This window comes from Symphalangus syndactylus, chromosome 5 (assembly GCF_028878055.3).
Source record: "Symphalangus syndactylus isolate Jambi chromosome 5, NHGRI_mSymSyn1-v2.1_pri, whole genome shotgun sequence".
Lineage (NCBI taxonomy): Eukaryota > Metazoa > Chordata > Mammalia > Primates > Hylobatidae > Symphalangus > Symphalangus syndactylus.
This window is the reverse complement of record NC_072427.2, coordinates 8,256,127-8,276,734: the sequence shown is the minus strand read 5'-3', so window position 1 is coordinate 8,276,734 and position 20,608 is coordinate 8,256,127. Positions and strand designations below refer to the sequence as shown.

Below are 20,608 nucleotides of genomic sequence, written 5' to 3'. Positions count from 1 at the left end.
TTGCTTTGGGTAGTATGGCCATTTTAACAATACTGATTCTTTCAATCCATGAGCACGGAATGCTTTTCCATTTGTGTCATCTCTGATTTGTTTTAGTAGTGTTTTGTAATTCTCATTCTAGGGATCTTTCACCTCCCTGGCTAGCTATATTCCTAAGTATTTCATTCTTTTTATGGCTATTGTGAGTGGGACTGCATTCTTGATTTAGCTCTCAACTTGGACAGTATTGATGCATAGAAATGCTACTGATTTTGGTATGTTGATTTTGTATCCTAAAACTTCACTGAAGTTGTTTATCAGTTCTAGGAGCCTTTGGGTAGGAACTACAGGGTTTTCTAGGTATAGAACCATATCATCTGCAAAGAGAGATAATTTGAATTCCTCACTTCCTATCTGGAAGCCTTTTATTTATTTCTCTTGCCTGATTGTTCTGGCTAAGACTTCCAGTACTATGTCGAATAGGAGTGGTGACAGTAGGTATCCTTGTTGTGTCCCAGTTCTCAGGGGGAATACTTCCAGCTTTTGCCCATTCATTATGATGTTGGCTGTAAGTCTGTCATAGATGGATCTTATTTTGAGGTATATCCCTTTGATGCATAGTTTGTAGAGGGTTTTCAGCATGAAGCGATGTTTAATTTTATCAAAAGATTTTTCTGCATAAATTGAGATGATCATGTGGTTTAAGTTCTGTTTATGTAATGAATCACATGTATATATTTGTGTACATTGAACCAACCTTGCATCCCAGGAATAAAGCCTACTTGATTGCAGTGGATTCACTTTTTGATGTGCTGCTACACTTGATTTCTAATATTTTGTTGAGGTTTTTTTCATCTATGTTCATCAGGGATACCAGCCTGATGTTTTCCTTTGTTGTTGTATCTCTGCCAGGTTTTGGTATCAGAATAATGCTGGCCTCATAGAATGAGTTAGGGAGGAGTTCATCCTCCTCAATTTTTTGAGATGATTTTAGTAGGATTAGTACCAGCTCTTCTTTATATGTCTGGTAGGATTCAGCTGTGAATCTGTCTTGTTTAGAGTTTTTTCTGGTTGGTAGGTTCTTAATTACTAATTCAGTTTGAGAACTTGTCATTGGTCTGTTCAGGATTTCAATTTCTTCCTGATTCAATCTTGATAGATTGCATGTTTCCAGGAATTTATCCATTTCTTCTAGGTTTTCTAGTTTGTGTGCATAGATGTGTTTGTAATGCTCTCAGAGTTTCTTTGTATTTCTGTGGGGTCAGTGGTAATGTCACCTTTGTCATTTCTGATTCTGTTTATTGGGATCTTTTCTCTTGTTTTCTTTATTAATCTAGCTAGTGGTCTAGCAATGTTATTTATTCTTTCCAATAACCAATTTTTGGTCCATCAATCTTTTGTATGAATTTTTGCATCTCAATTTCTTTCAGTTCAGCTCTGAGTTTGGTCATTTTTCTTCTGCTGCTAGCTTTGCAGTTGGTTTGCTCTTGTTTTTCCAGTTCCTCTAGGTGTGATGTTAGGTTGTTAATTTGACATCTTTCTGACTTTTTGAGATAGGCATTTAGCACTATAAACTTTCTTCTTAACACCTTATTAACTATGTCCCAGAGATTCTGGTGTGTTGTATCTTTATTTTCATTAGTTTCAATAATTTTTTTATTTCTGCCTTAATTTCATTCTTTACCAAAAGTCATTCATGAGCAAGTTGTTTAATTTCTATGCAATTATATGGTTTTAAGTGATATTCTTGGCATTGATTTCTACTTTTATTACCCTATGGTCTGAGAGGTGTGGTTGGTATGATTTCAGATATTTTTAATTTTTTAAGAATTTTTTTATGACTGAGATTATGAATGATCGATCTTGGAGTATATGCTGTGTACAGATGAGAAGAGTACATTCTGTTGTCATTGGGTAGAATATTCTGTAGATGTCTTTCTGGTCCATTCGGTCAAGTGTATCTGTACAGATACATACATATCTATGTATGTATATATACATATACATACATAAATATCACATCACATGTAATACATAATATACACATACATAAATATACACATACATAAATTAAAAAATATACATACATAAATATACACATCTCATGTAATACCCTTCTTTGTCCTTTTTGATCATTGCTGGTTTAAAGTCAGTTTTGTCTGAAATAACAATAGCAACTGCTGCCCTTTTTTGTTTTCTGTTTGCTTGTTATATCTTTTTCCATCCCTTTACTTTGAACCTATGAGTGTCCTTGCATGTGAGATGGGTCTCTTGAAGACAGCAGCAATTGGGTTTTTGCTTCTTTATCCAACTTTCCATTTTGTGTCTTTTTTTTTTTTTTTTTTTTTTTTTTTTTTTTTTTTTTGAGACGGAGTCTCGCTCTGTTGCCCAGGCTGGAGTGCAGTGGCGCGATCTCGGCTCACTGCAAGCTCCGGCTCCTGGGTTCACGCCATTCTCCTGCCTCACCTCCCGAGTAGCTGGGACTACAGGCGCCCGCCAACACGCCCGGCTAATTTTTTGTATTTTTAGTAGAGACGGGGTTTCACCATGTTAGCCAGGATGGTCTCGATCTCCTGACCTCGTGATCCGCCCGCCTCGGCCTCCCAAAGTGCTGGGATTACAGGCTTGAGCCACCGCGCCCGGCCCATTTTGTGTCTTTTAAGTGGGGCATTCAGCCCCTTTACATTCAAGGTTAATATGGACATGTGAGGATTTGACTCTGTCATCATGTTGTTATTAATAGCTCGTTATTATATACACTTGATTATGGGGTTGTTTTAGAGTTTCAGTGGGATATGTACATACGTGTGTTTTTGGAGAGGCACATAATGGTCTTTTGTTTGCATATTTAGCATTTCCTTAAGGACCTCTTGTAAGCACGTCTGGTGGTAATGAACTCCCTTAGCATTTGCTTATCTGAAAAAAAGATTTTATTTCTCCTTTGTTTATGAAGCTTAGTTTGGCTGGATATAAAATTCTTAGTTGAAATTTCTTTTTTTAAAAAATGTTGAAGATGGGCTCCCCACTCTCTTCTGGCTTGTAAAGTTTCTGCTGAAAGTTTCAATGTTAGCCTGATGGGGTTCCCTTTGTATGTGACCTACCCCTTCTCTCTAGCTGCCTTTAAGAATTTTTCTTTCACATTCACTTTGGGTAGAGGGAAATTTATAGCACTAAATGCCCATAAGAGAAAGCAGGAAAGATCCAAAACTGACACCCTAACATCACAATTAAAAGAACTAGAAAAGCAAGAGCAAACACATTCAAAAGCTAGCAGAAGGCTAGAAATAACTAAAAACAGAGCAGAACTGAAGGAAATAGAGACACATAAAACCTTTCAAAAAACTAATGAATCCAGGAGCTGGTTTTTTGAAAAGATCAACAAAATTGATAGACTGCTAGCAAGACTAATAAAGAAGAAAAGAGAGAAGAATCAAATAGACGCAATAAAAAATGAAAAAGGGGATATCACCACCGATCCCACAGAAATACAATCTACCATCAGAGAGTACTACAAACACCTCTATGCAAATAAACTAGAAAATCTAGAAGAAATGGATAAATTCCTCGACAAATACACCCTCCCAAGACTAAACCAGGAAGAAGTTGAATCTCTGAATAGACCAATAACACGCTCTGAAATTGTGGCAATAATCAATAGCTTACCAACCAAAAAGAGTCCAGGACCTGATGGATTCACAGCCGAATTCTACCAGAGGTACAAGGAGGAACTGGTACCATTCCTTCTGAAACTATTCCAATCGATAGAAAAACAGGGAATCCTCCCTAACACATTTTATGAGGCCAGCATTGTCCTGATACCAAAGCCTGGCAGAGACATAACCAAAAAAGAGAATTTCAGACTTTGGAGAATCTGATGACTATGTGTCTTGGCAATGGTTGTCTTGTATAGCATCTTACAGGGGTTCTTCAAATTTCCTGAATTTGTATGTCAATCTCTCTAGCAAGGCTGGGGAAATATTCATCCACAATATCCTCAAATATGTTTTCCAGGTTGTTTGCTCTCTCTCCATCTCTTTCAGGAATACCAATGTGCCATAGGTTTGATCTCTTTACATAATCCCATATTTCTCAGAGGTTTTGTTCATTTTTTTATTCTTTTTCCTTTATTTTTGTCTGCCTGCATTGATGTGAAGGAACAGTCTTTGAGCTCTGATATTCTTTTCTCAGCTTTGTCTCTGCTGTTATTAATGCTTCCCATTGCATTCTGAAATTCCTGAAGTGAATTTTTCATTTCCAGAAGTTTGGTTTGGTTCTTTCTCAAAAGGGCTACATTGTCTTTCAGCTCTTGGACCATTTTGCTGTGTTCCTTGGATTGGGTTTCAACCTTTTCCTGTATCTTAATGAGTTCTTTGCCATTCAGATTCTGAATTCCATACCTGTCATTTCAGTCATTTAAGTCTGATTAAGAACCATTGCTGGGAATCTAGTGCTATTGTTTGGAGATAAGAAGACATTCTGGCTTTTAAAATTGCCAGACTTCTTGTACTGGTTCTTTCTCATCTGTGTTGGCTGATGTTCCTTTAATGTTTGAAGTTGCCATCTTTGTATAGGGTTTTTTGCTTTCATATTCTTTGATGTCCTTGACACCTCTACTATGTTATAAGTTGGGTTAACTTGAATGGCTTGGCTTCTGCATGCTTCCAGGGGGCCAAGGCTAAGCTCAGCACTACTGGACTGCATGTTCTAACCCTGGGGGACTGGGACTAGGCTCACAGATATGTTCTCTGGCCCCTCAAGGTTAACCACCTACTACGCTGGGGGCCTAGGCATTCCCAGTTTGCTGGCAGCAACACTCGGACAGGGGTTGCCAGCAGCAAAAGTGCTCCAGCAGGGTGACTGTGGGTCCCTGTTGTATGCATGCTGGCAGAAGCACTGGCAGGCATCCATCTGCAAAAGTGGGTAGGCAGGGTCTTCCAACAGCCACATTTTCGATTAAGCTTTCTCAGATTACTTCCAGAATTTTTGAACTGATCTTCAGTGTTCTGATCTTCCCATCTGTTTCCATGTCCTGGCATCTGCCCTACAAATTTCCCAGTACCTACAGGTCACAGAGGCACAGAGGCTGCCACAGAGCCAGCTGGGGCCTCTAGGAATAGAGGAGCCAGACCAATGGAGACAGTACCTGGAACAGAGATGGCAGTTGCTAGACAGAAAGGCTCTGCCAGACTCCATTCCCACTTTCTTTTTTGTTTGTTTGGCAGTTGTTCTTTTTTTCTGGGGGGGGGGGAGTTGCTTTGTTTTGCTTTGTTTTGTTTTGTTTTTGACAGAGTCTCGCTCTGTTGCCCAGGCTGGAGTGCAGTGGCATGATCTCTGCTCACTGCAAGCTCTGCCTCCTGGGTTCACACCATTCTCCTGCCTCAGCCTCCCAAGTAGCTGGGACTACAGGAGCCCACCACCACCCCTGGCTAATTTTTTGTATTCTTAGTAGAGACGGGGTTTCACTGTGTTAGCCAGGATGGTCTCAATCTCCTGACCTCGTGATCTGCCTGCCTCAGCCTCTCAATGTTTTGGTTTTTTTGAGATGGAGTCTCACTCTATCACCCAGGCTGGAGTGCAGTGGTGTGATCTCGGCTCACTGCAACCTCTGCCTCCCAGGTTCCAGTGATTCTCTGGCCTCAGCCTCTCAAGTAGCTGGGATTACAGGTACATGCCACCACACCTGGCTAATTTTTGTATTTTTGGTAAAGATGGGGTTTCACCATGTTAGCCAAGCTGGTCTCAAACTCCTGACCTCGGGTGATCTGCCCTCCTCGGCCTCTCAAAGTGCTGGGATTACAGGTGTGAGCCACCATGTCCAGCCTTCCACTTTCCAAATAAAAGAAACTGAGCCCCAAGCTTGCACAAAGAGTAATGGACAGAGATAGTGTTCAAGATTCAGTTAAGTCAGACCTGAAATTAGTTTTCCTCTGTCCAGACTTCTCTGAACTGAAGGACTCCAAAAAAGATACCACATCTACCTAATACAGCCCCTGGCCTAGTGAATATCCATTTGTCTATAAACCCATACTCTAACTATACATGGTTGGATAAGATGGGACTGGGGATGGGAGCTAATGCCCCCTACCAACATTTCTATCAGGGTGTCACATGGAATTCTCCACAGAGAAACAGAAATGCACTCAATCACTATCTAAGCCTCAGAAGTGAAGACAAGAATGAGAGAGAATTTGGTTATCGAAGAGACTATCTTATGGAACATATGTGTTTTCATCTCGGCCAACCAGATGGTCCATGAGGTGGCTAAGAAAACCTTCAAGAAAAAAAGAAAATAATCATGAAGATGAGACAGAGTGTTTCGGGGGGATGGGAAGTGATTGGTTGGTTTGCTTTATTTCTTGAGGGTTTTGACTTCCAAAATATTTATTTAATCAATCCACTTCTTTTCATCTCCATCATCATCACTCTAGTGTAAACCACAATCACCTCTTAGAAGAAACTATAATACTCTATAAACCTACTAATTTTTCTTCCTGTATCCTCTGTAGCCAACTCTAACTCCAAAATCCATTCTCTTTTCTGGAGGCGAAAGAGCTCTTCTTAGTACTTGGAAGATATTCTTCTACTGTCTTCTGGCTTCCATTGTTTCCATTGAGAATTCAGGTATCAAAACTATTGTTCCTTTGAAGATAATGTGCATTTTTTTTTTTTTTTTTTTTTTTTTTTGAGACAGAGTCTCTCCCTGTGGCCCAGGCTTGAGTGCAGTGGTGCCATCTCGGCTCACTGCAAGCTTTGCCTCCTGGGGTCACGCTATTCTCCTGCTTCAGCCTCCTGAGTAGCTGGGACTATGCCCCCCACCACACCTGGCTAATTTTTTTGTATTTTTAGTAGAGGCAGAGTTTCACCGTGTTAGCCAGGATGGTGATAATGTGCATTATATTTTTGTCTGTGGTTATTTGCAGTTGTACTCAATATTTACTTCTAATAAAATATGGTGATATCATATTTACACTTCTTGACACCTCAGAGCTTCCATAAACCTATAAATTAATATCATTCATCAGTTATGGAAAATATTCAGGAATTATCCCTTTAAATATTGCTTCTGCTTCATTCACTCTTATTTCCTTCTGGAATTCCATTTATATGTTAGATCTATTGAGTGAGCCTCATATTTCTTAATGCTCCTTTCTGTATTACTTATTATTTGCTCTCTGTGCTTAAGCACAGAGATATTCATTTGACTTTTCTGCTAGCTCACTAATTCTGCTTACTCTTATGTCCAAATTTCTGTTACCGATATTGTATTATTTAGTTCTAGAATTATTCATGTGCTTTATAAATTGGGATCTCTACTCATCCTCTCTGTTTTTGGCTTTTTTCTCCATGTCCTTAAACATATATATCAAGCTATTTAAAAGTTTTGTTAACAAACTTCTATATCTGGATCCCCTGTGGGCCTATCCCCTTTGATTGTTTTTCTCTTGATTTTCAATCATGTGAGCATCTGTTTTGGCATGTCTAAAAATTATTAATATAATGGATACTGTTTCTATAGCTTGAAGACTCCAGGTGACATTATTTTCCTCCAAGGACCATATACCTCTCCCTCCTTTAGGCAAAGAGAGTAATAGCTGCTCACCCAAATCTAATCACACACTATGCTATATTGATTCTGTGTTGCAGTCAAGGTAAGGCTCAATCTACTTTCTGTTTGCCTTCATTTAAGGTACAAGCCTCCAAGATTTTCAACTGAGTCTGGTGTGTTCAGTGGATCTCTTCCCCATAGTGAATGCTGAACTCGAATCTTTATCTTTTGACACTATGAAGACTGGTGAACTGTGTTGTGTATTTTTCAGAGGACTTCTGTTAAGGTTTTTGGCCACTCCACTCCATATAGTCGCAGAATTCAGTTTCCCTAGGGGAAACATTACCCGCATCTTAGAGGACTATCAAGTCTCTTCCAGAAGTTCTACTTGTTTCTTTACTGTCTAGTAGTTGCCTAGCACTAGTGAAAATTCTGAATTTTTAGCTTCTTGCAGTACCTAGAAGAACCTAGTTTAAAAGAGGCTGCAGAGGTCAGCTCACCTTTTCACAGTCCTCTCTACTCTCTTCTGTGCCTCAGCAGCTCTCTACTACCTTCTCACTGATGATTTCTATATTTTATCCGGCTTTTTTAGTTGTTCTCTATAGAAGCTTAATCTGCCACCAACTACTTCATCTAAACAGGAAGTGGTGGTCTTTCATGTAACCTTTCTAACAAATCTGAGTATCTCCTGCTTCAACCCTCCAAATATCTCACACTGCTCCTAGAATAAAAATCAAATACTAGCCTACTTAGCCCTGCATGTCTGCCTGCTACCTTTCCACTCTACTTTTCATTCCCTTCACACCTCCAAGCCCACTGCACTGCAACCAAGCTGATCTAGTTCTCATCCCTCAGTCAGGGTCTTGGCTATTCCCTCCGTTGGATGCATTGCTCAAAAAGGCCTCCTAGAAGAAGAGCCACTAGCATGGCAGTGGTGGCCTTCAATCTGATCCTCGGTTTGGGTTAGGGGTGGGGGGACTCCTTTATTTTCTAGTACTGCTCGGGCAATTACTAGATGTACAAACCTCAGAAAATGTATTAGTCTGAGTCTCAAGACCTGCATCTGTAAATTGAGGAAATAATTCAACGTTTTTTTGTGAGGACTAAAATAGGTACTGCATTTTTAAATGTCTGCCTTTACGTGATTGTGGCCTTCCCTCTTTATCCAAAAGAAAATTAGCCAAAAAGGAGCAGTCCCATTAGGAAGACTGGCTTTATTTCTATGGCAATATTCCATGTCCCTTTTCTCACTCCTCAGCAAGGTTTGGCCCCAGCAGTCAGATATGTTTTGAGACATTGCTGTGACACACAAACATTTCCATCTTAACAAGAACCATGCCCCCACTTAAAGCCAGGAAAATGTTCTTGTTACAAGCCACTATTACTTGGATGAAGAAGAAAAGAAATCCCTAGAAGCAAGTATATCTCATATTTTTTAAATATCCTAATCCTTGACTAACTGCAGTATGCCTCTAATTGCTTTTGCTTCTCATGTTTTATGTCCACTCTGTGGCTCTATTGTTCAAACATCACTTCAAATGAAATCGTGCCAGCGAAAAAACGCAGCATCTTTGGACCCTTTTAGTCCAGCTGTGAACTTTAGACTTAATCTTTTAGGGCACTCTTGTCTGGTAAGGTTTAATTTATATTAAATTTTCCAAAAGGAAGGGCAGAATGGTCAAAGCGAGATAGCGAGACAGACAAGACGCTGTCTTTCATAAATTAATAAGCATCACCGACCGCCTTTCTTGACCCTTTAAACTCTGTGAAATTAATATAAGTAGACAACTAAGGCCTGCTTGGCCCCCCTAGAGCCTTGCAAGTTCACTTAAGCAATCCAAGTTTCCTTAAAGTTTTATAAGCCAGCTTTTAGAGCAAGTCCTTTGTACTTATTACTGGTGACAGTGAGCATTACAGGAGCCAATGAACCTTACTGACTTACGACCCCAATATGGTCGAGCACTGTTATCAAGGGAAATATCAGAATCAATGCTTGTATATTACATTGAGGTCCTGACTTCTGAAAGAGCCCCCTATAGACCCTTCAGAATATGTCAGTGAAATAAACAGCTAATACTCCAAGACAGTCTACCTGACAATGGCCAGACGGTGCTGTTTATTTAACCACTTTTCAACCATCCTAACCCTTCCAAAGAATACATGTTTCCAAAAGAGAGAAAAAGGAAACAAAATGTTTCATGTTCCCAATTCTTTTGCAACGGAACCACATTTATGCCCACTTTTTTTCATATATATATGTTATTATATTTCATATATATGTTATTATATTTCATATATATGTTATTATATTTCATATATATGTTATTATACTTGAAGTTCTAGGGTACATGTGCACAACGTGCAGGTTTGTTACATATGTATCCATGTGCCATGTTGGTGTGCTGCACCCATTAACTCATCATTTACATTAGGTATATCTCCTAATGCTATCCCTCCACCCCTCCCCCTACCCCACAACAGGCCCTGGTGTGTGATGTTCCCCTTCCCGTGTCCAAGTGTTCTCATTGTTCAATTCCCACCTGTGAGTGAGAACATGCGGTGTTTGGTTTTTTGTCCTTTCGATAGTTTGCTGAGAATGACGGTTTCCAGCTTCATCCATGTCCCTACAAAAGACATGAACTCATCATTATGCCCACTTTTTGAAGCAACACCATGTGTGGTTTTGCTGTGAGGAGCAGGAAACACCGTGCCATCTTCCTCCATGATTAATGGGCTTGCATTATTAAACAGCTACTGGTGGAAGGGGCCACAGGTACCACACCTTTTCTACTGAGGAACCCAATGTGTGAACTTTCATTTGCAGCCAACATTTGCTGGAGGAAGGCTGGGCTCACCACCACCTTTTACTTACTGAAATTAATCATGTCACCACTTCAATAGTAACCTCTATTACATATCTAATTACCAACCCTGTGCATGGACTTTTTATGTAACTTTTAAAAATTTCTATTTCAGTCATGCTTAGATTTTTTAATACTTAAATGCTCTACCAGGCAGAGGACGATAATCTGTAACTATTGTGGTTATCAGAGCATACCTTTTTATGGGTTTTTTCCCACAATAGATAGTCAAAGAACTAAGAAATTTTACTGGAACATCAAAAATAAATATGTAAGATCCTTTATATATGAAGTATACACTTTCCAGGTGATAGATGGATAGACTTGAAGACTTCCACAGTCCTCTAATACTGGGATCCTCTCTCCTATTATTTTTTTATCTTATATTCCCTATGATCACTATGCATTGAGCCATTCGAACATTTCCATCTGGTAGAGTGCCAGTTTCTGAGGACTGGCAGGCAGAACGCAGGAACATCACTTGTAACCTTCAGGCCCTTGGCATTGTACTCAAACAATCTGAGTAAACCTGCCCAGAATTCACTCCAAAAGTCAGAATTGCCAAGGGGTACTCAGCAGAGGATCAAAAGGTCTAGCCTCCCCTCTGTGATTCCAATAATCTTATTTTTGGCAAAAAAAAAAAAGTAATTCATATCAATCTAACTTTTTATTGGGCAGCAGACATTATTTAATACTTCTCAAAGGAACTTGTTACAGCAAATTCAATGACTGACTTGCCTTAGGCATTTTCTAAAGAAACAATGCCCTTTGGACAGCAATGACCACACCTGGGAGTGGGCTGTGGGCTGAGCCCATAGATAGAATGGATTTCTGTGGACAGTGCTGTAAAGTCCAGGGATCCCGCTCAGAGAGCCCAGAATGTGAGAACAGAGGAAAGTGAATCCTGGACAGCCCAAGGCTATTCATCCTCAAGGCTCAAAATGTTCAAAATCCAGGCAAAGCAGGCAGAGAGAAGAGAGGAAGACCAAGAGCAAAAGAGAGGGTCCTACGTCACCTCCAAAAAGGAAAGACTCAAAGGCATAGAAATTCTTCTTATTGATAGCCAAATTTGAGTGCAAAGGAGTAGATTGGATGAAAGCAGAGAATCAGCCCAGAGAAACCAGAATTATCTTCACTAGATCACGTATCTACTAAAAGCATCCTTTATCACTACCAAAGGTGCTCTCCAGAAAGAAAGGGACTTAATACATTATCACAAAGACAACCTTACCTCTACAAAGAAGGCACAGTGTCACTAAGGATGGCCAACGGCCTTCTAAACCACAACACAGGTGAGCTTTAGCTTCCCCAAGACAGTAACCATAAATCCTGGCTGTTCATTAAGAGGACCTGGGGGACTTTTGAAAAGCACTAGGGCCAAGGACCCCATCTCAGGCCGAGTGAAGCAGAGTCTCGGGGGCTCTGGTGCAAGCACTGGCATTTTTTAAGTCTTCCAGGAGATTCTAATGTACAACCAAGGCTGAGAACCACTGGTCCAATCGAATCTTGATTTAAAGGAAAAAGAAGCAAAAGAGATTCCAAGTCATTTTCATTAAGATCACAATTAGCACACCAGCCTTGCTGCCACCCCAGTGCCAGCCTGACACATGCCTGAAACCTTTTGACTCAACTGTCATCCAGCCCTCCTGTTTTTCATCAGAGAAACAAAGTGCATTTGTGAAATCAAATCCATTCTGAACACCCACAATTAATGTGCACTTCAGCACACCCCTCCTGAGAATGGGTACTAAAATGACTTGAACCAAGTCACTTCTTTATTCTTTAAAGTGTCCTCAAAGGTTTTCAACACCTCCCTACACCACTACCCCACAAAATACAAACCAAAATCAAAGAGACTTGAGCCCCTTTTATTCACAGAGGGAGTTATTCCCCCCTAGCCCTTATCTACAGTTTTTCAATTCAGCTTATTAGATGCTGTTTCTCATCTGTACTCCGCCTTCTCTCTGATTGAAAAATTCCTACTTGTCTTTTAACGACAACAGTAAACAATAGCCAGGACCATGATGCTAGATCACACTCTGGTAGATAATTCATTGTGCACAGCTCTGCATTCAGCACTTTGTTTGTGGACATTTAAAGCTCACAATGACCATACGGCACTATTATGCTCCTTTATAGGTGTGGGCATGGCTCCAGGCCCTAGAGCTAGGAGATGGCAGAGCAAGAGTCCAGACTGGGCTCTTTGTCCTGATGCTAAATGCCTCTTTGAAGACTCAAACGTCACTGCCTTTATAAAGCCCAGGCTTTCTTCTTTTGACAGCCGAGGGAGGAATCATTTATTCCTGCAGTATTCTCACCTCCTCTTTGTTACATCTCAAATGGCATTATAATATAATTTATTTAAACATATGTATTTGCCACAAGATTATGAACCACATGGATAGACACTCACTTTTATTCATCTTTGCTTATCCCAAAGCCAACATGAGGTACGGCGCATAATAGGGTCTCAATATCTGCCAGATGAATGAATGAATGGCCAAAAATTCACTCCTGAGAAAGAGTGCCTTCACTGTTAAAACCTAAGCAGCCTATTTATCACAGAAGCCCAGTACTCATGCTTACATTTTTTGCCTTTCCCTCCCCCATTTCGATAAAATAAAGAATAATGGTTTCTTCACACAATCCCCGACACACACTTGCACTTTTTTCTGCTTCAAAATGACAGTGGATGTTTGTAAAAGCCCCTGGAGTCTAGAAGGACATCAATCACTTTCACAGCTGGAGTCAGAACACTTTCCTTAGAGGAAACTTTATGCAGCAAGCAGAATAAGCTTCATCCTCAGCAGGACAAGACAAAAGGTAGGTAAAAGGAAAGGCTAGCAGCCACCACCAGGCTTCTGTGCCACTAACTGGGAGTGGAGTGGGGTGCATCAATTGGAACTTATTCTTCACCCCAAGGCTTGCCTGTTTGCCTTCCATTTCCCTTCTGAATTTGAGGAGGAGTAAGTACAGCACCACGAAACCAGCTCATAACAAAACAAGCACTTACCTCCATTGCTACTCAAAACAAGGACACTACAGGAGAGTTCTCCAGGGATCTTCGTCCTTCCTTCTTAGGGCCCGAAATACTCGAGTTCAGCTGTCAAAATAGAACGAAAAAGAAATCAGGAGTGTAGACTTCCATTTCCAAATGACTTAGCATTTAACAGTCATGCTTCAAATGTTCCTTGAAATGAGGAAAGATTGACCAAGCAGGAGAGTCCATTGGGAAAAGTTTGGACAAACTATCATTTTCAAGCAATGAAATCATCATTACTATCTGAGAGCTATTTACTTCTAGACAAAATCTTGTCAACTCCCAAAATTACAGACTAGAGACAATGGATTCACCAGCCTCCCTGAGCAGAGGCAGAATCAATTAATATGAGCCAAGCACTTTCTCAGCTTAGTACCCTGGATGGCTGTTGGTCAGAGGCACATTCCACAGATGATAAAATAACTCACAAACCTGTCAGAAGTCACATTCACATAGTCAAGAATGGGGCCTTTAGGCCGGGAGTGGTGGCTCATGCCTGTAATCCCAGCACTTTGAGAGGCTGAGGCAGGTGGATCACTTGAGGTCAGGGGTTCGAGACCAGCCTTTGGCAACATGGTGAAACCCCATCTCTACTAAAAACACAAAAAATAGCTGGGTGTGGTGGCGGGTGCCTGTAATTCCAGCTACTCGGGAGGCTGAGGCAGGAGAATCGCTTGAATCTGGGAGGCAGAGGTTGCAGTGAACTGAGATATGAGATCCTGCCACTGCACTTCAGCCTGGGCAACAGAGTAAGACTTCATCTCAAAAAAAAAAAAAAAAAAAAAAGGAATAGGGCCTTTGTGATGCAATGGGTCTTGATTCCAATTCCAGCCCCTCATTTTCTAGCCAAGTCTTAATTTCTGCATGTAGACATCTCATACATGGCTCATTGGGAAAGAATTGACTGGATTTGGAACACCTATTTCATTACATGACTAAATAAAAGCTTTAATTACCTTATTGAAAAAAGGTCATTAAATTTAAATGTAATCATGAAAATTTTATACCCATTGGTTTTGTCCAGTGCATCTTGAAAATGTTGGTAATTCACATAACATTTCTGTTACATTTAGAAGACCTTCACTATTTTATCCAAAGTCTGCCCTTCTGAATTTAAAACATCCCAACAAAGGCAAAAATACCCTCTTTCTAATACCCTCAACAGAACTGTGTATAAAACAGGAGAAACTTGAGAGCACTGTGGGTTACAATAACCTGATTATTTTAATTTATCCTTTTATTTAACACTATGGGGGTTTATACACTACTCGGGAGGCTGAGCAGGAGAATTGCATCCAAGTAACGCATGCGAGTGAGATTTGGAAGGGCTGAGACATATGCCTTGGAAAGTAAAGGGCTATTAAGGATATTGACTCCTTCACAGGCAGAATCATTTTAGGAAAGCTGGAAGTTGAAGATTTCGAAATGGATTCTTAAAACTCTCCATATATGTAAACTTCCTAGACAACCACATCTACCAGGGGTATGTACGTACACATTTATAGACATCAAGTGTCTTTAGAGTTTTTGTATTTGCCATTCAATCTCTCTAGACTAGGTTTGCACCACTTATCTACTTAGAAAATTTGTACTCGTCTTTGGGGACACAGTGCAAATATTCCTTAGTCACATACCACTACCATGGTCATGGAGGCTGGAGAAATAGCAGGTCCTGTGTGATGTGAAGAAAAAGTAATAGTCAATTATGCCTCCAAGACTCCTCCCCTAACAAATGGATTAATGGTGGTACTAGTTCTTGCTATGGGGAATACTAGAAGGGGAGCAAATTTAAAGGACAAGATCAAGAGCTTAATTTGAAACAGATTAAGACTGAAATATCCATAAACTCTCAAATGGAGAATTTGAGTAGACTGTTGGCTATTCTAGCAAGGGAGTCTGTACTCCACACTAGTAAGGCCAAGTTTGAAAATATGAATTTAAAAGTCACTGCATGTAGAAAGTATTTAAACCAGAGACTGCATAAAATCACCAATAGAGAAACTGTGCAGTAGAAAAAGATGAGAACCAAGAACTGCTCCTGGGAAATTCCTACCTGATTAAAGAAAGAAGATATCAATATGAGCGACATATTCAGACAGGTGAAGCATTCAGTAAACAAAATATATCAAATTTCTCTGGTCTGGAGATATATTTTTTATTCTTTAAATTTCTTTATTCATTTTTATTCTTATTTTTTTTTAACGCTTCCTTCCTGAATTACAATTAACAGTGGTTTTTGCAACATGTTTTGCAGAGAAAAGGAAAAATGCTTTCATTCCAGTAAGTAAACATCATTTTTCTAAATTATTGCTACATTTTAGCCACAAAAGCATCTTTCTTTATGCAAATATGCTAAATTTATAGACAGGAATAGGCAGCTGTATGATTTTCTAGCGCCACCTGTGAATATTCATTATCAAACCACTACTTTGCCTACAACTGTATTCCCTCTCCTATTCCCAAAAAACAACATAAAATAGCCTTCTGTGGAATTTTAATTATACCACCTCCTTTTTATAGTTTGGTATTATGACCTGTTTGTGCACTTCACTGTGATCAGAAAAACATTATCAAAGAAATTTTTTTCAGTTTTCTTCTTGTACATAGAGATTTCATAGACTCCATGATTGATAAATAATGTCTGCTCAGCAGCAATGTTCACTTAAGTCAGTAACAGATTCCAGCTTGCTTCCTAAGATCAGGAAAATTCATGGAGTCTGGAAAGGCCTTAGGATTTGGCTGCAGAAGACTAAGGTCTTCTGCAGATGACACTTCATCTTACAGCTGGAAAGTCCTCCAATGATTAATTCATAGTGAAGAATCTATTCTTGTCCTCCCTTTTCAGATTTATGTTTTGGAGATTGAATGAAAATTATCCTGACTTGAGTTCCCACCACATATCTACCCCTACAAATTAAACAATTAACATTATCTGAAGGCTTGTGAGTATCTCTGTGCTGAAACAAGCATAACCTGTTATTTTGCCAACCTCTCCCTTCTGCTGAATGGCTAACACCAGGCCTGAAAGCAGACACTCAGTAGCTAGGGGTTATGTGTGAAGACTTGTGATGAAAATGTGAAAATAGTCATTGTCCATCAGTTGGAAAGTGATGACTAAATTTGATATAAATTTGAGTATCATGCAGTCATTAAAATTATTTAGATCTCCAGCACCCAGATTATGGTCTCTAAATACCATTTCCCATTAAAAAGACAAATCAGGGTTTCTAATTCCAAGTCTGGAGCAGGAAATGGACAAGATAAACCTGTAACATTTTGTATGAGAAAATTAAAAAGTACTCAAACACCAATAGGATTGAAAAGACACAGAAGCTAGCTTGAAGGATCTCCCACTGGCCAGAGAAGGTACAATTTTATCATAAGAATGACTGCAATGGATTTAAACCTATCAAATATATTTCTATGAGTTGATAGTTTCATGATTTCTTTAAAAAACTCATTGGTCATCTTCAGAGGATGCTGGGTCACTAACTCCTTGTTTTCAAAAATGTGAAATAAAAGAGAAGAGTCAAGCATTTATCCAGCCTTTCCTTCTAAGCTCTACCTCAAGACAATCCAATAGTTGTTGAATGGAAGTATCTTTTTACAGAAGCATTTGAGCTGCTAAAAAAATTTAATGATAAAATTAGAATAACATCATTTTGCAACTCCTGATGAACTAATGGGTCTAGACGACGATTATCAACAGGCTGTTAAAATCACAACGAGAGGCAATCAGACATAATATGCCCCCTAATGGAAATATACAATACCACTGACTAAATAACTTTGAAAAAAATTACAAATCAGACCAAGCTTCTAGAACCATCAATTTACAAAAAATTGGATTCATTAGAATATGTTATCCCAGCATGGTGGCTTATACCGATAATCATAGCTACTCAGAAGCCTGAGGAAGGAGAATCACTTGAGGCTGGGAGTTCGAGACCAGCCCGGGCAATGTAGGAAGACCCCTTCTCTTAAAAAAAAGTTTTTATGCAGTGGCTCACACCTGTAATCCCAGCACTTTGGGAGGCCAAAGCAGGCAGATCACGAGGTCAGGAGTTCGAGACCAGCCTGACCAACATGGTGAAACCCCATCTCTACTAAAAATACAAAAATTAGCTGGATATAGTGGTGCATGCCTGTAATCCCAGCCACTCAGGCTGCTGAGGCAAGAGAATAGCTTGAACCTAGGAGGCAGAGGTTGCAGTGAGCCAAGATCACGCCACTGCACTCCAGCCTGGGCGACAGAGCAAGATGCCGTCTCAAAAAAATAAAAAAAAGTTTTTAATCTAAAAATAAAAACAGAACATACCAACTGACACTATAAGAATGTAATCCACAAATCTACATTAGGAAATTATATGGCAATGCTACTCATAGTGTGATCCATTGACCAATGCAGTCCACAAACTGCTTATTACTGGCCCACAATGAGGTAAGTGTAGAAATTGAGATTAATAAGCACACAAATTACAAACATTTGCAAACATGGATAGCCATGTAACATTGTAACCTGATATTCAAGCCTTTGGTCAGTGCACTTATCTCACTGAACAGAGTATGAGCCTGTTTAGGCCACCCCAACTCATATCTAACTCCTGAGATGAGTCAGATGTGCTGTGAAATATTTATTAATTTAAAGTAATAGGACCATGTTACAATGTGTACTAGTTTAAGTGCAATTTGTCAACTGTATCCCAAAATTATATAAAATCTGGAATCTATTTTTTCATCAAAAGATAATTTAAAGTCATAAAACATAACAATTATTGCCAGGGTATAGGGATGAGGGTGGCAATAAGGAATGATAACTTATGAGTGCTATGAGGAAACTTTTGTGTGTGGTAGCTATGGCCATTATGTTGATTGTGGGGATAATCTCACAAGTGTGAACATATGACAAACTTATCAAATTATATTCTTTCAATATGTGCAGTTTATTGTACGTAAAATATAGTCAAGAAACTTAAGGCAAAAACAAAATGGGGAAGTTTTTATGTGCTTCTGCTTAGGATATAGAAATCAGCAAAGAATGTCACTCCCACATTAACAGAAAAAACTGAATAATCTATTAAAAGTATAGATTTTCATGAACCCATCATAAAGCTTTGGTCACTAGGCAACTAAGTGAACCATTTTCCATGAATGAGAGTCCTTCCAAGGAGATATTAGACATATGGACTGTTCACATTTGGCAGAGCCTGGGAGGATGAGGTGGTCACCATAAAAGCCTGTAAGAAAAAATCAGATAAATTTTAATGAATTCTTAAAGCCCAAGTGTGAGCTAGCATGTCGGTGTGGAGTAACTGGGGACTCCAGACATAAGGGAAGTCTGCAGTTGCTCACAAGCTCTTCTCCAAAGGCCTCCACTAGCCTCTCATGAGAAAGACTGGGGATTGGGCAGTAGTTTGAGAAAAGGCCCCTGTGGTGACACAGGCATGCAAGCATCAGGAGGTGATCTATGAAGCAAAAAGTCATACACAAAACTTTGCTTTCATTCCCATACCCTTTCCTCATATGAATCAAAAACCTTAAGCCACAGGAAGGACAGTATGTCTTTTCATCCACAAGGGCACGAACAAAGATCTATAGTTTCTCAGAGGGAAGTGAAAGAAAAAGGTGACTTCCTTTGAGGAAGGGGCCAAAAACACTTTTCCAGGGCACAGGCAAAGATCTCTTGCTGCAGTGAAAGAGACAGAATCAAAACTCTCTACCTCTGAGAGGGGCAATAAGCAGTCTTGGGCAAGGGATCTTACACTAATACGAAGCATAGGTTTGTGAGGTTTTCTGTTTTATTTTGTTTTTAGCACTGTAAGAGGATTATCATTTCCATTTCAAAACCAATTGCAAATACAAGAGGTGGTATGCTGCTAAATATTTAACTAGAAGTTCGCCAGGAGAAAAAGCCCAGATTTGCAATGTTGGCCAATTTCCATGGTGTAAATATTCCTACTATGGCCTGTTTGAAGGTACCACATGGCCTCACCGAATATGAAGTTGGAAAGAGAGGCTTATAACTGGCTCTCATGAGCCTATATGAGACAGCTCTAGCACATAATTGAATACAAAACAGAGTTTGACAGACCTCCTTCTACCCTCCCACCATGCTTCTGGCATGCAGAGATAGCTGATAGAAAATGTAGAAGGAAAACTAACAAAAACTCTTCAACATTTGAGCCCCAACTCTAAATACAAGGTAAAAGCAGCCTACTGCTACAAAAATTTGAACCCTTAGATGCACTGACGGTACCAACAATAACAACAAAACCCAAACCCGGATCAACTTCTAATTAGATTAGCTCAACCCCTCACACTAACAGCCTGGCAGAAAAAGTATAACCATTTCCAGGCATAAATACTTTTGCCTCGAGTCTAATGTTCTATGCAAAATGTCCAGCATTCAATCAAAAATTTCAAGACAAATAAGTAAGGAAAATCTAATAATTTTCAAAAGGCAAAGCAATCAATAGGCCAGATGTTAGAACTACTGAACAAGGAGTTTAAAGTAACTATGACTAATATTTTAATAGATTTGTTAGAAAAGGAAGACAACATACATAAATAGATGGAGATTTTTAAACTATAGGAAAGTCAAAAGACAATGCCAGAAATAAAATCACATGATAGCAGAGATAAAGAATTCCTTCAGTGGGCTTGTCAATAGGCTGGACACAACTGAGGATGTAGTCTTGAAAATAGATCAATAAAAATTATCCAAACTGAAACATAAAGAGAAAAAAAAAAGACTAAAAAACTCATTACTCCTAAGAGCTGTGGGACAATATTAAGATATCTAACATTCATGGAATTAGAGTTCCAAAAAGAGAAGATAGAGGAAACGTACTAGAAGAAATATTCAAAGTGATAATAGCTAAGTGTTTTTGAATAATAACGTAAGAGATCAACTACAGATCTAAGAATCTCAGAGAACCACAAGCAGGATAAAAATAAAACTCCCTCTCTCACACACACAAATACACACCCCTAGATACATCATGATCAAACTGCCAAAAAGCAAAAATTAATACAAAATTTTAAAGGCGGTCAGAGGCTAGAGGAAAAAAATAAACATTAAGTACAGAGTAAGAGAGAAATCAGAGATATGAATTGTGGCAGAATTCTCAACAGAAATCATGAGTGATATTTTTAAAGTACTGAAAATATCATCCCAGAGGT

The 20,608-nt window shown here is 39.3% G+C and overlaps 1 long non-coding RNA gene across 1 annotated transcript in view; it reads right to left on the bottom strand.

Moving 5' to 3' along the window:
• Positions 1 to 20,608, bottom strand: part of LOC129482023 (uncharacterized) — a 105,638-nt gene that overhangs the window by 57,704 nt on the left and 27,326 nt on the right. The window contains exon 2 of the long non-coding RNA XR_008657574.2: positions 13,400 to 13,489. This is a non-coding gene — a long non-coding RNA (uncharacterized lncRNA). The remainder of the gene's footprint in view (positions 1 to 13,399; positions 13,490 to 20,608) is intronic.